We start from the raw sequence: 19887 nt of genomic DNA on the forward strand, positions 1-19887 counted from the left end.
AGAGGTCCTATCACAGACCTTATGTGCCATGGGATACACTCCGGTAATTCAGACTTAATACTGAACAGATAAAAGTAATGTTAAATAATCACATTTACAGGAAACTGTTTTGCTTTGTTGACTGTGCTAATAATAAAGTTCTGCAGGGCGAGAACATCTGGGTTTCTGTAATCCAGCCTGCTTTTGTTCAGGTTACTTTTTGTTTCCTGGGAAATGTTCAGTCTTAAAGGTCTTGATGATGACTTGTATTTGGATGTTTCTGCAGTTGTCCCTGAAGTGACACCCTACAATGATAGGCTTCAGGAGCTCGTGGGTGTGTTAATTTGAATTAATTATAGCAGCTTTGACTTGCCTTTGCTATGAAATTGACTTGCTTAATTCACCCACTAGACACTGTCACTATTAAATCCAGAAGGTTTATGAGGATAAAGGTTTTGGGATTCTGGTGACTCTTGCAAACACTTAATCAGAATAGAGCTGAAGTCATTCAAATGCAATGTCCCATGCCTGCATTTAGGGTTGATGGTCATTCATAAATTCAGGGCCATGCAAGTCTCAAATGTTTTTATTTGATATTATTCTAATTTGGAAGGTGTGGGGGTCTCTCTCTTCTGGGGAGCTGCATTAACCATGGATTTTCACTCTCTGTTCCCAAAACCAGCAATAAGTGGTCCTGGCGGGGAGAAGAGAGATGTGTGTGATAGTTGTCACTTCACTAAGTGAGAGCCACGATGGGGACAAGTTCATCAATGACAGGATGGCTCTGGGGGCCTGGGCTGCAGCTGGAGACCCTGGGCTGGCAGACCCTCAGGACAAGCACTTATCCCATGGCACAGGACCAGCTCCAGCTGCTTTGCTAAATTAACATGTCCAGCACTTTTCACAAGACTTCTCAGCTCTTGGGATATCCCAGTCTTGGGCAAGGGGGAGCAATCTTGTGCTGGGCTTGGAGGCACTGGAACACCCTGGGCTGGGGATGCTGGTGTGCAGCTACAGAGCTCTTCCTATGGTGTGACAAGGAAAAGGCTTAATCAAAGGCAACACATTTCTAAGGGCTCTTTTTTACCTTGTGTGCTGATGTTTCCCTAAGGAAAATGCTATATTGAAATAACAGTGCTGAGCTAGCAGTCTCTGTTTGTGCCTTTTAAATCTGAAATCCAGAGGGGATGGCAGTCAGTGTTCATGGGAGGAGCACATCAAGGGGGGTACAGTGGCAGAAAGAACGGCAATTAAAATATTACCAAATGGAAATATAATTTTAAAAGGAGAGAGAGACCAGGAGTCCTGTGTGCTTTCCCTGGGCTATGCTGGCAGGAGTGTGCCCCCGCAGATCCACTGCCCTTTGTGCTGGAATAATCACCCAGCTCTTGTGCAGTACTGGCAAAGGTCTCCATTCAACTCTTCCACCTATTTTTTTTTTTCCTACCTGAAGAATAAGTAGAGCAGGAAAGAGAGATGAAATTCTGTCGGCAGTTCCTGGATGAGCTGTAATGTGAGGCTTTTTGCCTTTCAGTGAGAATCAGAGAATTATATACTGCCCTGTCGAGCCAGACTCCAATATCCTGCACACACAGGGGCATGGATAATTTCTCTTTTTATATTCTTAACATTAAGACACTTCACCCCAAGATTAAGACTGCTGGTAAGTCAGCTTCATTGGTGCCTGGAACACTGCACTATGTACGCTGAATTTTTGTACCTAATACATGGAAGAAATTTTTTGTCTTTTCACATGTGCTTCTCTAGGGCTTTGTCTTCAATATTCTCTGAGTATGGCTGGAATGGTAAAAAAATCTGCTCCTCTGTCCTGAACACAGCCAGGAGAGTTTCATGGAAGCCATGCTGCAGTTTTCCAAAGAGCTGCATTTCTTCTTCAGAATTAAATGCTTGATTAACAAAATGTGTTAGTTTAAATCCAGTTGGAAATTAAATAAGTGATGGGAAGAACAAAGTGCCAGTTCAAAATACATAAGAGCAGTTTTGGGGACTTTCTACTGTATAGAAGGCACAGGGGTTTGCAAATGTGATGTATGAAGCTCTCACAGATCTGTGGTGAAACCATCTCATCCTCACAATGATCGAATTATCTGTGTGGCAGGGACTGTGCATAGAAGAGATGGGCACAATCTGAATGGAATAAAAACTGGAAACAGTTCATTGAATCCTCAGGCTCTTTTGCATGTGGTAAGGATACTAAGGTAAGAGCAAGATACCCTCTAAAAGGGTTAATTAGAATAACTTAAGAACAAGCTATGTTTTCCATAATAGTATGTGGTGTTCAGTCAATGTAGTGTTGAATAGTTTGGCTGCATCCTGTTTTAAACAATCATTGTGGATCAGCCTGGAATTTAAGGACAAATAAGCCATGGGAAAATAGAATCAAAGAAAAAAAATTTCAGTTAAGTTCACTGAAATTGAATTGACTGGGAATAGCATGGAATGGTGGAATTCAGGATGGATGAAATGTGATAAATAGGAAGAGCAGCCTGAGAGACCTCACTGAGCTCCTGCTCCTCTGTGGCAGGGAGGATGCAGACCTGAAAGTATATCCAGGGATAACTTTGCAGAAGCTGTTCCTAGTGATAGCTTTCCTTGAGTCTTGCTGTATCAATTAGTAATGATTTGTGGTTAGAGTAGTTCCATATTTCATTTGTTGTGTTTATTGCACAGGGCATTAACATACTGAGTAATGAACCTGGAGCAGCTGAGTGATTCAGCTGAGGGTTTGCTCACATGATGGAGCTGGTTGGTGATCAATGATGTTTTTGTTGTTCAGGAAAATGCTAGTTTTTACGAGCATTCCTTCCTCTGTGTGTAGTTACAGTGGAAAGCAGCGTGCTTTAAAATGATTGTATCCTAAGTAGTCCTAGAAGTCCCAGTATTGAAAAAATGAAGCCTAAAAGTTATGTTTCCTATGGGGTTTTACATTCACTTTAATCATATTATTCTTCCTTTTAAGGAGCATCTCCAGGTGGTCAAAAACCACAGAAATTGATATAATCTCCTCTGACTACAAGTTTACATGGTAAGTCATTAGATATAGAATTTGCCTGTTTCTTTATGAGATTTAACACCTGACTTTGTCTCGGCCCTAAGAACATTTTCCACAACTCTGCACATAGAGACAATCCATTCCCTGCTCTGTGCATCCTTCAAACCTGTCAGAAATGCACATACAAATCAGGTGTCAGATATCTCAAGATCAAATCAAATAACCCCACAACCACATGAATGCAATTAAGATAAACATGTTCACAAACCCCCAGCAGATTCCAGCCAGCTCAGCCAATATCCTGGATGATAATTAGCATTAAAGGTGGGTACTTGGCTGTAGTCTGTGTGTTTTATATAAAATTACTGAGGTTTTTAATTTCTGGGGGCTTTTTCTTCCAAATTTCTTTTAGGTGTTTGGTGTGCATCAACTCGTTTTTTCTTGTCTTAGGAGTTTTGTAATTTTGCATGTGTTTTTGGCTGTGTGTCCATGAGCTCCTGGGCAGGCACACATCCATTCCTGATGAAGATCTTGTTTTCTTTAGGCTCCCCCAGCAGCTCCACCTTTGGCATATGGAGCTTGTGTTAATTAACTACCCTGCTGGCTGTAAGAGAAATACCCCTGCAAATCCAGGCTGATAATCCACATGAAGAAAAACAATGCAAAGAAAAGCTTACAGATACAATGAAGGAAAATGCAACTCAAATTTGGTTCACAGGAATGAAGCAGTGGTTTAGTTAATGACTAATTGCCAAAGGAGCTACACATATATGCATAGATGACCAAAACCAATATAGTTGATGAATCCCCATTCTATTTTACAGTCAGAGATAATTCATTTCTAATGACCCTCAGTATTTATGTCTGTGAGCATCAAATAAGAGAAAGGACACTAACTGTTCCAAAAATCTGGTTTATGCAGAAGATCAGAACACCTGTTTCTTATTGTTGGGGCTTTCTGAACTCTCAGAAATGTAAGAGAAAAATTGAATTGAATACACAGTTGAATTGCAAAAAGAAAGACTATTTTATGTATTAAAAAGTGCTTCTAATGACATCTATTTTCATAATAGTGTTTTGTGGAATGAATGGCTTGGACAAAAGCACTGGTAAATCGCCTGAAACAAAACTGCCTGAGAGCTGCTAATGGTAGGTAGCTCCTTGACTCCTTGTTATATTTCTTTCCTGCATTTAATCCTTCTCAGATCATTATGCAGAAGGACACTGCTTTGCTTAAAGGGTTATCAATGTCACCAGGCACTGGAAAAGATATGGGGGGCACTTTAGCCACCTTTTTGCAGATGTCCTTTTGAGAGCAAACAGAGTCTCACTGAGGCTGGAAACCCTCAGACAGGATCCCTGGAAAGGCCTTTCCACTCCTTCATGGTGGTGAATCTCCCTGGGTGGGTGATCAGCAGTGACCCCATCACTAACCATGCAGGAAATTTTCCATTTTAACTCCTATTTTTGCAACTTTTCCAGTGAAATTGTATTTACAGAGAGGGAGTTAAAATCTCCCTTAATCTTAACAGTATCTTTTGGCTCTGCTGCCCCAATCTCTCCTTGCCTCCATTGGGTGTTTCTATAGCAACTCCTCAGGGAGTTTTCCTGTTATCTGGGTGAAGTTAACTGGAAACAAGTAAATATACTTGAGATGAAGTGGTGTTGGGGAAGACTGATGAGACCTTCAGAGCATGATCTGAAAAAGAAGCTGAACAATTTGCAGAACCTTCCTTGCTGTAAGAAGCTTGAAGCTCCTGCAGTCAAAGATTTTACCCAAAGTACACTTGTCCTCGGTTGTGCCAGCACAGTCCCAGGTACAGGAAAATTTTTCTGCATTAGTAATAAAGCATATGGAGCTCAAACTGGCCAAGCCTAGAGGTGCCTTCTGGGGAATGGGATTTTCACAGGCAGTTTGAGAAGATCGATTGTCCCTGTTCCAACCAAATTATAACAAACCTGGTGTCATGTCTCATTAGCAGGCATTTCTGTGTGGTTTCTGGGGGTGAGATCCATCTCCCAGATCATCCAGGGTGAAGCAGCACCTTCACCGCCATCCATCAGCAGCATGGGGAGCCAGAGCCAGCAGTGCTGGTCAGAGGAGGGGGAGGATGGGTCTGGCTGGAGGGATGCTCTCCAGGGAAAGAGATCCTTTCTGCAGCTTTCTCTATTTAGCGAGCTTGGTAGCTGTTGTGGCAGCTTTTCTCTGAATGAATAACCCTGATTACAGAGTCAGAAGGTTTGTGTCCCAGCTGAAAGCCCATTCCCTTCACTCCACCTCCTGCTTTCCAGGCCGTAGACCAGACTTTCCCAGGCTAGTGGTTGTAGCTGATTTTAATGGGCTTTTCCTTTGCATTTTAGACAACCACAGACCAAGCTGTTGGCAGGCCAGCGGGTATTTGAGAGCTGCCAGACCTTTGCTAGACGGTGAGCATCTCTCTCTGAGCTTGATGAGTGTTTCCTGTGGGCAGCTGTGACCTCCTACTGCTGTCACCCTGGGGAATGGAGACCCTGCCTCCTGTGCAGCCTGAGCTGCAGAAACCAGCCAGCTCCTTCCCCTGCTTTAATTCTTTGGATGCTAGCCTTGTGTTGCTTATCATTGGTTCTGATCCCTAAAGCCAAGGTGCTGATTCTTATCTGCAGCTTCAGCTGGGCTTAAATCTTTATCTTCACTCAGTGAGTCTGAGCGCTGAGTGTGCAGAGACATTATTAGATTATTAAATCAATGACACTCAGGTTATTAGTCACACTCATCCGCATTACCTGACACTGTAATGACGTTCTATTTTTACTTCCAGCCTGCTAATGTCCCAGAGGTACTGAAATTATGACCAGAAAATTAATTTCTATACATTTGAACAAGGAATAGAAGTATTGGAAATAATCTCACATCAACAGGATAAATCCTAATGGAATTGTTCAGGAAAGCAACAGGGAAATGGAGAGGGTGGAGAATGGAGTCTGACATGAAGCCTTCCCTCTGTGCTGCCATGCCAAACTGTTATGGGTATGATGGTTGCTGGTAACTGGGCCAGACTATTTTAGCTTGTAATTCATTCAGGGCAATTAGGACTTCTGAGCTGGCATCAGTGATTTTCCTCACTCAGCCAACACTTTCTTGCAGAATCCCTCCACCAGGATGATGCAATAGGCTTGTTTCTCAGGCGTGAAATCAAACCCTGTAAACAGAAAAAGGCCAGCACATGGCAAGATGTTGTTTACATTTTCAAAAAGGACTCCTTAATCTCAGGCAAATCACCATCCTAGTCCCCAGGCTGAGCTAAGAAGCGAGGTCCAATCTGATGACTCTTGAAGATTGAATTCAATGTTATTTCTGCTTTGCATGACTAACCATCTGCAAGCTGGGAGGAATCTGTCACGGTGGAAAAACACCACGGGAAGCGCTCGAAGTCCGGCCACTCCCTGGTACAGCAGAGCAGTGCTGGGCTCCTCTCTCCCCTGCAGCCAGGGAGATGCAGAACTGGGGCTCTGAGAGCTCTGCTCCTCACTCTGAGCCCCTCACTGGGAGCTGCTGTGGCTATGGGTGCTGCCAGGGTGGCTGGGCAGGGGCTGGCATGGGCACAGGTGCCCAGGGCAGGGGCTGGCATGGGCGCAGATGCCCAGAGCAGGGGCTGGCATGGGCACAGATGCCCAAGGTAGGGAGAGGCTGCAAGAGGCAAGCTCTGTGTGGGTACCACAGCTCTCAGCCAGCAGGGACAGCTTCTGTGGGGGATACAGAGGGGAGCAGATGGTGAAACACCCCACAGGGAGAGCCGTTCACACCCCTTCCCCGTGCCGCCCACAGCCCCAGAAACTTCCAAGCTCCCCGAGCTTATTGATTACCAGGGACAAATCTCCATATTGCTTAATTATAACTCGGTTTTAATGCACGTCTTCACGCTGTATTTATTTCATGCTGGCAATTAATTCCGAAGTGCTCGCTGTGCCAGAAATGGTGAGCACTTTCTGAGATCTTCTGCTGAGGGATTGCCACTTAAAAATGGAGAAATACATGCAAGTATGGGTGTGGGAGTAAGTATTGGTGGTACCTGCTAAATGCATGTTGCAGGATGCTCTTGAGAGCAATGTTTGTAGTAGAATTATAATGAGCTGACTTGTTTAGGTGTAATTAAAAGATGGGACTGAGAACTTGCATGGAAATCCTTTTCTCTAAGCTTTGGGAAGCCTGCTAATAAGATATAAACATTTAGCAGCTCAGCTGGAGTATGGTGTGCTCTTTGGTTAAACATTAAAGGGGCATTGTTGAGTGGTTTTAATTAATTAGCTATGTTTTAAATTAAATCAAATCAATTTGGAGGAGTTAGGCTCAAAATTAATGTTGTTTTCACCTGGTAGGGAATGTCCTTTAAATTATGAACATCTTAAAGACAATGAAAATTAAAAATGCCTTTAAGAAATCCCATCCCCATGGTTCCCTTTTCTCAGACAATGGTCAGTATTCTGATGATCTGGCATTGCTGTCATTGCTAGAAGAGTAAAACTGGAGCCTTTTAGGCTCTGTCTGCTACAACCAACATTTATACATCTTTTGGATGTGCAACACCCATGTCAAATCTGGCATGTAGAATCTTGAATGTACTGTTTTCCCTTTTCATTAAGGCTTATCATGGTGCAACATAGAACTTGCACTACCAGGTAAGGAAGGTGGGCAAGAGAGTTGGTTTAATATTGAGTGCTGAACAGAATTGGAATTTGGGTATTGTACATTCAGCCTCCAGCATCTGTGAGATTCCTGCCCAGTTTTAACCACTTTGGGCAGTGGGACAAAGATCTCAAGGTTTGTAAGAACTCCTACAGGTGTTGTGAAAATTCACAGATGGGACAGGGAAGGCGAAATGAGTGCCTGCACTGAAGGGAGATGGAGCACAGTGAGATCCAAGGGGGAGGTGATGGAGGCAATCCAGTTCTCTGGTTTGTGGGGGAAAGGGGTTTCTGTTCTTATTGCTGCCTAGATGCCTTAGGTTAGATTTAGGTGGGGGGAATCAACACAAACTCCCCATGCCACAATAGGCTGGAACTGCTGGAAGTTATGTGCTATTATGTGAAGCCTTTACAGTCTATTGAGTAAATAATCTACAGATTAAAGCTTTCTGAGTACACAGTGACTTGATAGGTAACCAAAGAAGCCATTACAATATGTCATGTCAATAAGAGGAGGATTAAGGTCCCTCACACTTGCTGCAGTGACAGAGTCTATCTGCTGCCAACCTCTGTGAGACAAAAGCCATCACCTTTAAACATCCTGCAGTGCAGGTGTGCTCTGGGGCTGGGGAGCAGCCATTTGGACAGGGGCAGCTGTTTCTGCTCTCATTTATTGCTACCCAGGGATGCCTGAGCACATCAGTGGTGTCCTGTCCCCAGCCTCACCTGCTGCTGTACCCAAGGGTGGCTGCAGCCAGGGCCATCTGCCATGGAGAGAGGAACAAACCTGTGGGCTGGGAGCAGCTCCCAGTTCTCTTTATGTAAATAAAGCAGAGTGTTTTCTGTCTGAAATCCAGGAGCAGTGTGTGTGCGGAGAGCTGGGCTGTGGGGCAGCAGGACAGGAGGATGGAAAGCCCTGCCAGCCCATGCAGGGGGAGATCAGGGTGCTGGGAGGGAAGCCAAAGGTTTTTCCTAAGGCCAGAGAGGTTTCTGTCTTTCTCCCTTGGACATCCATCCACCCACTCAGCACCCTGGCCACCCAAACCTCCCCTCTCCTTCACTGCTCCCAGCTCTGACCTTCCCCATTCCCAAGGGCACCCCAGTTCCCTTCCTGACCCTCCTCCTTTTGCAGGGCCCTCCTGGCTCAGGCACATCCAGCATCCTGCCTCCCCCCCCAGCATTAATTACTCCAGGTTTCCAGTCGCTCTGGTGAGTTTAATATGAGCTATGTAAATTCCTCCCAAGAATGATAGGATTTTGACAGCCTGATTTGCCTCACAGGCATCCTCAAACCAGCTCATTTTCTCTTCTCTGGAATTTTTTGAGTGGTCGGGTGGCATTTGATTATCATTGGCTGGCATATCTGAGCTCTGGGGTTGAGCATAAAGATATTTTAAATTTAATAGGTTTAAGATGTCATTATTTCCATGCTGATGAATTTATACTTGTAACCAGAGAAACTTAGAGCATTTAATGAACTTATTTAGATATCATGGTGCAAGCTTTAAACCCAATCCCCAGTATAAAATTAAATCATGTTGGATAAAAACTAACACCCAGAAGCAGAAACTGAACTGGGTAAATGGACGAATTTCAAAAGACAGAATAAATACAGATATAAGGCACCTAGGGGACAGATTTACTAAGAGTTTTTGCACTATTTTCAATGGAGCTTGTAATAGCATAAAAGTATTAAATCTGATTTACTAGAAAGGATTTGTGTAGTATTTCACTGCCTGTTTCCCAGTGCCATAGCTCCTTCCCATCTCCCCCAGGTCTCTAACAGGAACTCTGGACACAGACAAACACTCAGTGGAGTGTTTGTGGAGTGCAGCACTCTCCAGCTTTGCTGAGGAGCTTGCAAGCAGCCAGAGATGAAAATCATGCAGCCACTCAGTGATCCCACAGGATTAACAATGTGATTCTATGGAAATCAATTCTCATTCCAAACAAGTCAATAGAGAGAAGCCCTGCCAGGCTGGTTGGGAGGTGGATGGAGAACACTCACCTGGGACAGTTCCCATGTTGTGGGGCTTGGCTTTGCCAAGGTGAGTGTGAGATCTCCTTCCTCATGCCAGGGCTTTGATCAGGATCTTTTAAATCCTACATACTTTCAGAATTTGTGTGAAGGTAATGTCCTGCCCTGAAAGGGAGACTTCAGTTTTCACCATAGTTGGTCATGACACGTGGGGTGATCACTCACAGACCACGTTTGTAACTACCATAAGTATCCTCTTTTTCTTTTTTAGGGGGTCAGACATCAGTTAGAGAGCACAGGTGAGGCGGATCAGCTCTTGATTTATTCCTGAGGACCTTATTTGAGATGTAAGTACTGATGAACTGCTCTAGTACTATCTGTGGTTATCAAATTCAGCATCCCTATGGAAAAACCATCCTACCACAGATACATTTCATTTTAAATGAAGAAGCTGGAGGAGAATGAGGGAACAGATTTAGATGAAATGGAAAGGGATTAAATTAAAAAGTTTAAAATAAACCAAGACAAGTGACCTTTACTACATTACCTACAAGCAGAGATTGTCTATTTAATGCTTCCAAAAGCAGGCAAATGCACCAGAAAGCAGCCAGCAGGGCTAAAGCACAGAAGAGAATCACTGAAAGGGCTTAATGGGACTAGATTTTCACAAGATTAATCTTCTATGGACTGATTACACAGGTAGGAAACAAGGGTTAGGAAAAATGTCCTATATCAATTTTAACAGTGTGTGGAAATTAGAATAGCGATCCCGCAGGTGCCTGTGCTGGACACTGTCAGCATATTCCAAAATGACCTGGAACAAAGAGATAAGTAGTGAGATGGTGAAGTTTGCAGCTGGCACACATTTGTCCAGAGTAGCCAGACCTAAAGCAGAGGTTTGCAGAAGGATCTTACAGAAATAAGTATCAGGGTGATATAAACTGGCAGGTGAAATTCAGTACTGCTAAGTGCAAATTAATGCCCTTGCTAAAACAGGTCTGCCCACATACCCAGAATGATGGGCTTTGAATTAGCACTTGCCCTTAAGCAGGAGAATGTGCTGGAGCCTCTGCAGCTGCTCCTCTCCAGGGGCTGGCACCATCCCCATGGCCATGGGGAGGATGGAGGAGAGCTCCAAGAATGGGGAGCACCACTGGGCCAAGGCTAAATCCCTGCACACCACACCTCTGGTGACCCATTGCAGAAAGGCTGCAGGAGAACAGGAGGAGGAAAAGGGAAGGCAAGAACTTTTGGGCATAGGAACCCCCTCTGTGACCCAGAAAACTCCATATGGTCAGGGCTCTTGCTTGGAAAGGGCGTGGCCAAAGGGGACAGGGGGAAAGACTGCACCATCCTGAGTGATGTGAAGGTGGATGGGGTGATCATTGCTTGTAATTAATGAAGAGAAAGACAAAGTCCTGTTTGGGGAGGAGAGGGCTTGTTTATTTATTTCTTGTTTTATTCGGAAGCGCAGCACTCAGCTCAGAGTGTGTCCAGGGGAGGGAAACCAGGATGGTGAAAGGCTCTGAGGAGCATCTGAGGTCACTTGGTTGGTTCAGCCTGGAGAAGAGCAGGCTGAGGGGAGCCTCTCCACAGTCTGCAGCTTCCCCAGTGGAGGGAGAGCTGCAGCTGTAGGTCAGGAGGAAACGTGAGGAAGCTGTGCCAGGGGAAGTTCAGAAAGGAAAGGATTCTTCACTAGGAGGGCAGCCAGGCCCTGGGACAGGCTCTCAACACCAGTCCTGTCAGAGTTCAGGGAGCATTGGAGGATGCTCTGAGTCCTGTGATGCAGTGTTGGGTGGTCCTGCAAGGAGCAGGGCTTGGACTCAATGACCCTTAAGGTCCCTTCTGATATAAATCTATGGAATTATTCTACAATCAGCAGCCAGTGAAGCATGTCAACAGTTTTCCATCAGAATAGTTTCCCCAGCTATTTCTGTTGGAAACACTGATTCAATGGCATCAAGATGCTCTGTGGGAACACATCAATGCCACCAAAGCCAACAGCAGAAGCCAGACATCTGCCTGGCCTCCTTGCCTGCTGCCCAGCTGGCTGCCTCTCTGGGACAGCTGGGCCCCTGCACTGCAGCCAGCAGCCCATTTGATTTTTCTTTACTCCATCGTTATTCTATTTATATTGCATTTCCCCCCTACATTTCCATCTTTTTATTTTAAATCTAGTGTAGCTACAGCATTAAAAAATCCCCTGTTGCCCATCAGAACATCAGGTGTCAAATCAAAGTGCAAGTCACTCAATGAGAATAATTTATATTATAATTTAAATGAGTTTTAAACACTCATTTTGTGGGATGAAAAGATACAAAAAATGAAGAACACATTCAGGAAAGAGTTGGGTTTGGGTTTATTTGTATATCATACCATATCATATATTAGCATGAAGTCATAATTTCTGATGTACAAAGATTGAGCCCATGAAACCAAGAGGATACTTTATATTTAAATCTTTTAAATATATATATCTTTATATATATATATAATATATATATCTTTATATTTAAATCTTTTCTAACTCACTGGGCTAAATGGAAATGGCATTTTTGCAGTATGCAGTTTCAGAATTTCCCTCGCTGTGCAATTTCACCATTTTGCAGTGTTTGGTTGCTTCGTTTCACAGATGTTTCCATAAAGAGGAAAGAATGGATGCTCTCCCTGTTTCAATGGAAATACCTGTTCTCAGCTGAATCAAGGGTAATGTATTGCACAAAATGATGGGCTAGATTTTAGAGAGGTAGAAAATCCCATATCTGGGGTAAAATGAGCAAGGAAAGCCCTTTTCCTAGTCAGCATGTCACTAGTGCAGCAGTGGGAGAAACTATGTAGAATACTCATCTCTGTAACCCATGGTGGGAAGAAATCAGTAGAAATAGGTCACTTTGTGACCTGGAATTATTTCCAAAATTTTTTGTTGTTGTTTTGCCTGTAACAGCAGACAGCAGAAACCTTCCCTAGGTGAATTTTGCTATGGATTGGATTGCCTCTGGCTGCTGGTGGTACAAGCTCCCCCATGAGATAACCAGCCTTTGCTCATAACTAGATAAACCACTCCTTTTGAAAGGCTCTGCATGCTCATTTTCATTGGAAAGCCCTAAGTTTGGCCCTACAATTGCATGAATGATTTGAAATGTTGATTTAGAGGTTGTTTTTCTGGAGAGCTGATGATGCTGGAACAAGCCAGGGCAACTCCTGTGTGCAGTGAGCTGCAGGAGGGCCTCTCTCTGTCTGCTGTCCTCCAAAAGCTTTTGAGACTCCCCTGCCCTCAGGTGTTCGTGGTGATGGAGATGGTGTTTCAGGTCATATATGATAAACCACACTGTTGTCCCCGGAGCTGATGGTCACCACCAATATTTTTCTCTTTCTGGGGTGAATATTTTCAATAAACTTGAACAATAGGCTGAGAACTTCAGCACAGGGAGCTGCTGCTCCACGGGCCACCATTAGCAATTAAAATTAGATGAGTAATTAGCCTGTGAACTTGGCACTGGGATGACTGCTGCCTGGACAGCTGCAGGTACAGCCCAGTGCTCATGGGGTCAGAGCAGTGCTGTGGGATGGGATGCATGGGATGCCCAGAGCCAGCACCAGTGAGGGGACTCCAGGATATATGGTGTTATTTATTATGCCTTCAGCTGATTTTTCTTCTCCCCTTCTTCATCAGGGCACTGGAAGGAACAGGAACATGATATCTAATTTCCTAATTTTCCTGTCAGCTTTCTGGTTTTCAAAATGATTGCAGCAGAAATCCATAAAATGAGGATGAGGGAAGCAACCTTAATACCATTGTAAATCTCCAAAATGGATGCAGAAACACAGTACTCAAATAGGAGTAAATAAAAGCAAGGAGAGATTCATTCCAGTTTTCTCCTCTGTAAACCTACTGGCAGCCTGGAATTATTCAGAAAACAACATTTAACTGAGGAAAAAAAAGGAACCCTGTAAAATAGTAAAGATTGTACCGTAAAGCTAAGCACCCTCCATAAATCATGGCTGGGAACATTGCTAAGTTATAGGAACCTGCAGATGGCTGTCATTAAAGGGAAAGAGCCTCTCCCAGCTTGGCAGGCCCTGCTGTGTCCTGTGTACAGCTACAAATCGAGCTGCCTTCATGGGGGAGCTGCAAAAGTGGTTTTAAAATAGGAATTTCATGCAGAAGCTGGATGAGCTGTTCAGCAAGGCTCAGGCTTATTGCAAATCCACAGTGGTAATTTCAGGCCTGATTTACAGGGGATTCTAATAAACCTCCCCTATTTAAAATGATACAGCAATAGTTTATCACTAGTGCCTGTCTGAGGCAGGAGGAGAGGGTGTGGGGCATGGTGCCTCCAGTTCCAAGCTGGCATTATCTCCACCACGAACCAGTACAACCCCTGGCTGGCAAAGACAGGGTGAGCTGCTGTGGGTCCTGTCTCCAGCTGGTGTTTGGGAGTGAGTCAGGACAGACCAGTGGGCTCTGAACACGTTTCCATGTGCTCACCTGGGCCAGCGCTGTTTTCCCTTTGGGATGAACTCGTCTGGGGCTTCAACTCAAGGAACAGCAGGAGAGATGCTCAAAACAAGCCTGCAAGGCTGAAAATAGCACACACCGGCTGCTGCTGCTGCTTTCAAGATAAAGATGTCACCAGGTGAGCTCTTTTGGGATTATACATTAAGCCACACCGTGATGCAGCATGAGGACACTCCAGAGCCCCAAGCTGAGCAAGGCAGGTGTGCAGGGATGTCTGTGCCGGTGCTGGGGGGCCCTGGGGCTGTGCTGGCTCCCCAGGAAAGGCTTTGCTGTGCTTCCCAGAGGGAAGATCACACTATCTGCTCTCTTGCCAGAGCCTCTATGGAGGCTTAATCCTCAACACCACCCTGAGGCACAAGCACTCCCTGCCGTGGTCCTGCATGGCGGGATTCAGCTGCAGGTCTGGCAATTAAAATATCCAGCATGTAACAAGACCTCCAGGAGCCTACCCTTCTTTGGAGGTTGGAAATGTTTTGCCCAAATCAGCCACACTTACCAGGGTTCATGGTGCTTCAAGGTCACCACCTCTAACAAGGACCTGATAAAAAATGGCACAACAGCTGATGGCACTGATTTTAAATATCCCCACCTTCAACCTTCCCATTTCTGTTAGATCATTCTGATTTTCTCAGCATTTCTGCAGGACCCTACCTGCAGGTGCTGGGCTCACTGCCCACCAGGCCAAGGGCTTTCCCAGGTGCTAGTAAGACTCCCTGCAAAAGCTGTAGTCAATGATTTCCAGAAATGAGGCCAGGAGGAACTGGATCCCACAGTATTATTTTTCTTTTCTGTCTCCGGGTGAATTGAAGAACTGCTCACTGCATCTTTAACAACTGTGTTTAGCTCCTTGTCACGACCTCCTTTGTACATCAGTAGAAAAGGCATCACCAGCAGATGCAATTTCTTTCAGAGCTGGAATTGTATTTATTTTACTGGAATTGTACTCCATTTGTCTGGTGGCAAAGGGACTGAGCAATTTATACTGGCAGCACTGAATGTACTGAGATTGGCAGTGCTTGGGCACTCATGGCTTGTTACCCAAGGAAAGTTCAGAGCATACTAATTCATCCCACCACAGAGCAGCAGTACAGGAGCTGTGCAGATGGTATCAATCAGTCTTACATTAGTAACACTCCAAACATTTTTTAAGATGGTAAAAGATCCAATATATCTGCTTTATTCTGTTTCATTGTGGGGTCCAGTTCTTCCTTTCCATCATACAAACAACTTCCAGGTAATGGAAAGGATATTGCATTCTCTATTCACAAATCACAGTTTGACCTATTATTTGTAATTTTCGGTGCCTGCCTTCTTATGCAGTGCTCATAAAATGAGATTAGAGTGATTTACAATAGTGAGAAATGGAACAAGACTAAGAGGAGATGTGACTCATTAGACATAATCCCGAGGCTGTTGGAAGGAGCCTGCTTCACTCAGGAAGATGTGCTGCAATTTTCCAAACCAGTCTAGGGGACTTAGATGTACCTTTGAGGGCTTTCAGCACTGAAAACATGACCCAACAAACCCACCAGTCCTAATCTTATATTTCATATAATCTATCAAGAAATTCAGATGGAAAGCTCCCAAAAGTCCCCTCTGACACTCTGGTTTGCATGATGTTGTTGTAAAATAGTGTCCTTTAAATACTGTGTCACCAAGCTTTTCAAAATGGAGAAGATATTTTAATGTGCATTCAAAATGAGGAAACTATACCTTGGGTGTAATTTGCAGTGCTTCAAAATTATCAATATTAGTTATGGCCTGAGTGCTTAGCTGCTGTATCTGGACTTAGAAAATGCTTACTTTCCTAATCCAAACCAAAAATCATCTGTCCTGTTAGCAGGTATGAATTGGGCTTCACCAAGCATATTAACAGAAATAGGGAGAGCATCCAAGGGTTTGTTTTAATGAGCAAGGAAATGAACTCCAGCAGAAGCCAGTCCATCTCCTGGAGTCATGGATGGTGTTGGGAACAGGTGCTGGGCTCTTGTTGGGCCATTTGGAGACTGCTAATAGCCCCTCTGGTTTAGTATCTCCCACTGCTCGGTTTTCTTGAGCACCCACATATTTCTGCCAAATTGTTTAGTGCATCTCCCTAAAAAAAAAAAAATATTGCTTGTCAAGAAGCAGTGCTTGCTTCTGCTCTCTTGGAGCAGACAGGATCTGTAACAAATGACTCACATGCAATAATTACAGTCTATTTCTCCCTATCTTGCATTGATTATTCAGATGTGGAAAGAATAGCTCTCTCTTGAATTAAAAAAAGCTCTGAAGACCCAAACACTGGATCGCCGATTTTATATTTTTTCCGGTTTTCCCCCATTTCTTTGTTTTTCAAGTAATATTTACAGACATGGAATCCTGAAGAGATGAAACATTTATAAACAAAGCCTCCTGTCAGAGTACTTGTAGTTTATGTTTGCTTAAAGGACAATTTTGTGTCACCTCTTTGTATTTTAATAGTCAAAATAAATTTTGCATAATAATTCAGCTTCTCTCTGCTGCCTGTAATGACTATCTGCATTTTTCTGATGGATGTTTGTATTTGTTTCCTATGATTTACATGACCTGACATCTCATATAATGAGCTTCCCAGCGCAAATGCCATTTGTGATACTCCATGCAGCACTAATCTATCATTTGATGACCTTACAAGTGCTGGGGTCATGGATTCAATCAGTAAAATGTTTCAGGGTGTAATTAATTAATTTCCCCCCTCCCCACTCTACAACTGTTCACTTAAAATTTGATGAAAGGGATGTTTTTCTGTAACACTTCTCCAATACATACGGTTTGTTTGTGCAATCAATCACGCTAAGTTGGGGAGTTCTTAGTATTCATGGCTTTGTCTTGCTCAAAACTTCCAAATGTTTATTTTCCAGCATAATTTAATAGTTTAATTAACCAAAAAACTAGCTACTGTACTTTTTAAAGTACACTCAGGTTGTGATTTAATGGCATGGTTTTGTCTTTGCTAAAGCAGGGCTGGATTGCTCCGCACAGGCTGTGGAGCTGGTCAGGCTGTGAGTGACACTGCTGAGCTGGCTGTGTCCCATGCCAGCCTTCCAGGACACTGAGCTGTGCTGTGGCAAGCCCTGATGGAGCTGCTGGCTCTCTGCTTTAGGCTTCTCATTAAGCAAAAAGGGAATTTTGTGGTCTTGGTGCTCAGCATCCTTTGCCTGCACTCGCGTTGCTGAAGAGCTCAGTGGGCATCAGGAGGGAGGGCTGTGGGTGATGGGATTTTTCAGGCCACCCTCTGGAGATGTATGGCTCTTTTCAAGGAGTCTGTGTGAAACAGCTAGCAAAAGGTAAGCTTAAATTCCTGGAATTAGCATCTTAGAATCATAGAATCATTAATGTTGGAAGAGACCTCTAAGATAATTGAGTTCAATTGTTCACCTAATGCTGTCAGGTCCACCACTAAACCATGTCCCTAAGCAGCCCATTTGCAGGGTTTTTGAACACTTCCAGGGACAGTGAACAGCCTGCTCCAATGCCTGACTGCCCTTTCAGTGAAAACCTTTCCTAACATCCAATCTATACCTCCCTGGTGTAACCTGAGGCCATTTCCTCTTGTCCTATCACTTGTTACCTGGAGAACAGACTGCCTCCTACTCATCTGCAACCTCCTTGTATGCTGTGCTTTGTAGAGTTTTTCTAGTAACAGCAGCAGGTGTATTTTTGTGCGTAAGCAGTCATTTTTTCACCTAATAATGAGAAATTCTAATGAACAAGTGGCCCTGGAACAAAGTCCTCCAGGACCCTGTTGGGAGAATGAGATTTGATCTTTGCCATCAGCACTCAGGGCTAAGGCTCTGAGGCAGCTTGGAAGGAGCAGAAAGCCCTTGGTGGCTTTGAAATGAAATCCCTGAGATGTTCTTATTATGTTAACAAGTTTTCTTTTATCCTGGCAAGGTCTTAGGGAGCCTTTCTATTGACCATTAAGGCAAAGCAAGACAAAATATGCTGAAATTGAGAACTGGATGCTTACAGACAGAAATCCTATAACGTTATGATTCAATTTCTTTTCAGATAAATATGATTGTTTCTGCAATCCTGCTGCTTGGCTTACTGAAGCCCAGGAAAGAACTTGGAGGGAGAGAAGACACAGACGTGAAGGAAAACATAAAAATTGGGACAATATTACAAATCCACCTGACAAATTTGGTTCGGAAGAAGCACAGGTATTTCTTTAAGGAACCGTAGTAGAGTTTGGAAATAATGCTCGTGGCATCTCCCAGAGTTTTATGGCTTCTGTAAAGGGTTACACACACATGTTGGATGAGATTAGGCTCTAACACAGTTCCTGCTGTTTGCTGGACCAGGGTGGAGATGCCCCCCAGAAGCCTGGCCAGTGGTGGAGGAGGCTTTGGGAAGAAGGGAGCATGGGCACAGCCTGGGAGGTGATTCCCTGGCAAGGCTTCAGTCACTGCTTCCACAACTTGCTAGAATGATCTTTCTCACAAATGGTGTTTTCTTTCCATGGTTTTGAACACAGTGTGGGTAGTAAATCCCAGTGCTGCTTGGTTGGAATAGTGGACTGAAGTGGTGTGGCAGTGTGGTTTGCTCATAGTCTGCGTCCATTCCTTTGATGGAAAACAGGGAATGCAATGTTCCAATGTGCTCTGGGCTAGCAGGTTAGACACATGTGTGGCTCAGGTCTATAAACACACATCTGCCATTTGCAGAATTAAGGTTTAATGTGATGTTTTACTGGGAACTGGCTGTATCCAGCGTGAGACATGGTCAGTATTGAGAATAATGCATGCAGCTCTGCTGTATAGGCTACAGCACAAAAATTGCTGCTGCTGTGCACAGTCTGACTGCAGTGGTGTCTGGGCTATGTTGGCTATGGAATGTTAGAGGACAGCAAGGACCAGTCCTAGCAAAGAACTAATTGCCTGGAGCAAAATTTCTTTATAGAGAGAGAGAGTATAGAAATAGTATCTGAAACTACAAGAAAGTTACTGTGCTTTTTGCTATATCAGCAGACTTTAATGAAATTTTAAGGGGGAAAAAATTGCTTCTTGGCTTAAAGCATGAGCTGTGTTACTAATCTCTGCAAAGGAGTTTTATAATTGAAATGCTGATGGAACAGCAGCTCTACTGACTCAAACAATGACCTCACAGTGTCTAACATAGGCATACATGGAGCTGCATAATTCTGTCGGGATCATGAGTTCTGGATAATGCAGGCAGGTTGGAAACTGGGGGTTATACTCTTACCTAAATTCAGTTTCTTTTAAATTGTTTTTCATGATCATTATGGCATCTGGTTTCTGTGTGACACTGTAAGGACTCAGACTGGCTCACAAAGACACCTGCTGCAGGCTTGGCTTTGGGAGGCACCTGGCATGGCTTTGCTGCTGATTGGGAACAGCATTATCCTGGGCTGTCATTATGAAAAAAAAAAGGATTTTGAAAAGAAAAATTATTTTAGTACTTATCTGGACAGTGTTTGTGGTCTCAGGTGGGTAGCTGGCCTTTAGGAAAGACAAGGGTGCTCTTCATACTGTTCTGCTCAACCTCTCTGCCAAACTGTGTGTTTGAAAGAGAGTTTCTCAGTCAAGTTAGCTTGAGGGCCTCTGAGCCAAGCCAGGAGCTCAGCTTTTCCCAACTTATCCCTGTCTGCATATTTTATTTTGGGGTTTTGTTCTAGTTTGCTGGTTTTGCTCAGGTTTGCACAGCCCTGAGGAAACCGGGACCTTGCAGGGCTGGCACCCTTGGGGAGACCTG

General features: G+C 44.0%; 1 long non-coding RNA gene across 1 annotated transcript; it reads left to right on the plus strand.

The window, feature by feature from the left end:
• Positions 1-1513: 1513 nt before the first annotated feature.
• Positions 1514-9625, plus strand: LOC132080193 (uncharacterized). The gene is made up of 7 exons (XR_009419513.1): positions 1514-1642; positions 2099-2198; positions 2960-3025; positions 4066-4141; positions 5354-5419; positions 8787-8863; positions 9430-9625. It is a non-coding gene; the product is annotated as an uncharacterized LOC132080193 (long non-coding RNA).
• The last annotated feature ends 10262 nt before the right edge of the window (positions 9626-19887 follow it).

This window comes from Ammospiza nelsoni, chromosome 15 (genome assembly GCF_027579445.1).
Source record: "Ammospiza nelsoni isolate bAmmNel1 chromosome 15, bAmmNel1.pri, whole genome shotgun sequence".
Lineage (NCBI taxonomy): Eukaryota > Metazoa > Chordata > Aves > Passeriformes > Passerellidae > Ammospiza > Ammospiza nelsoni.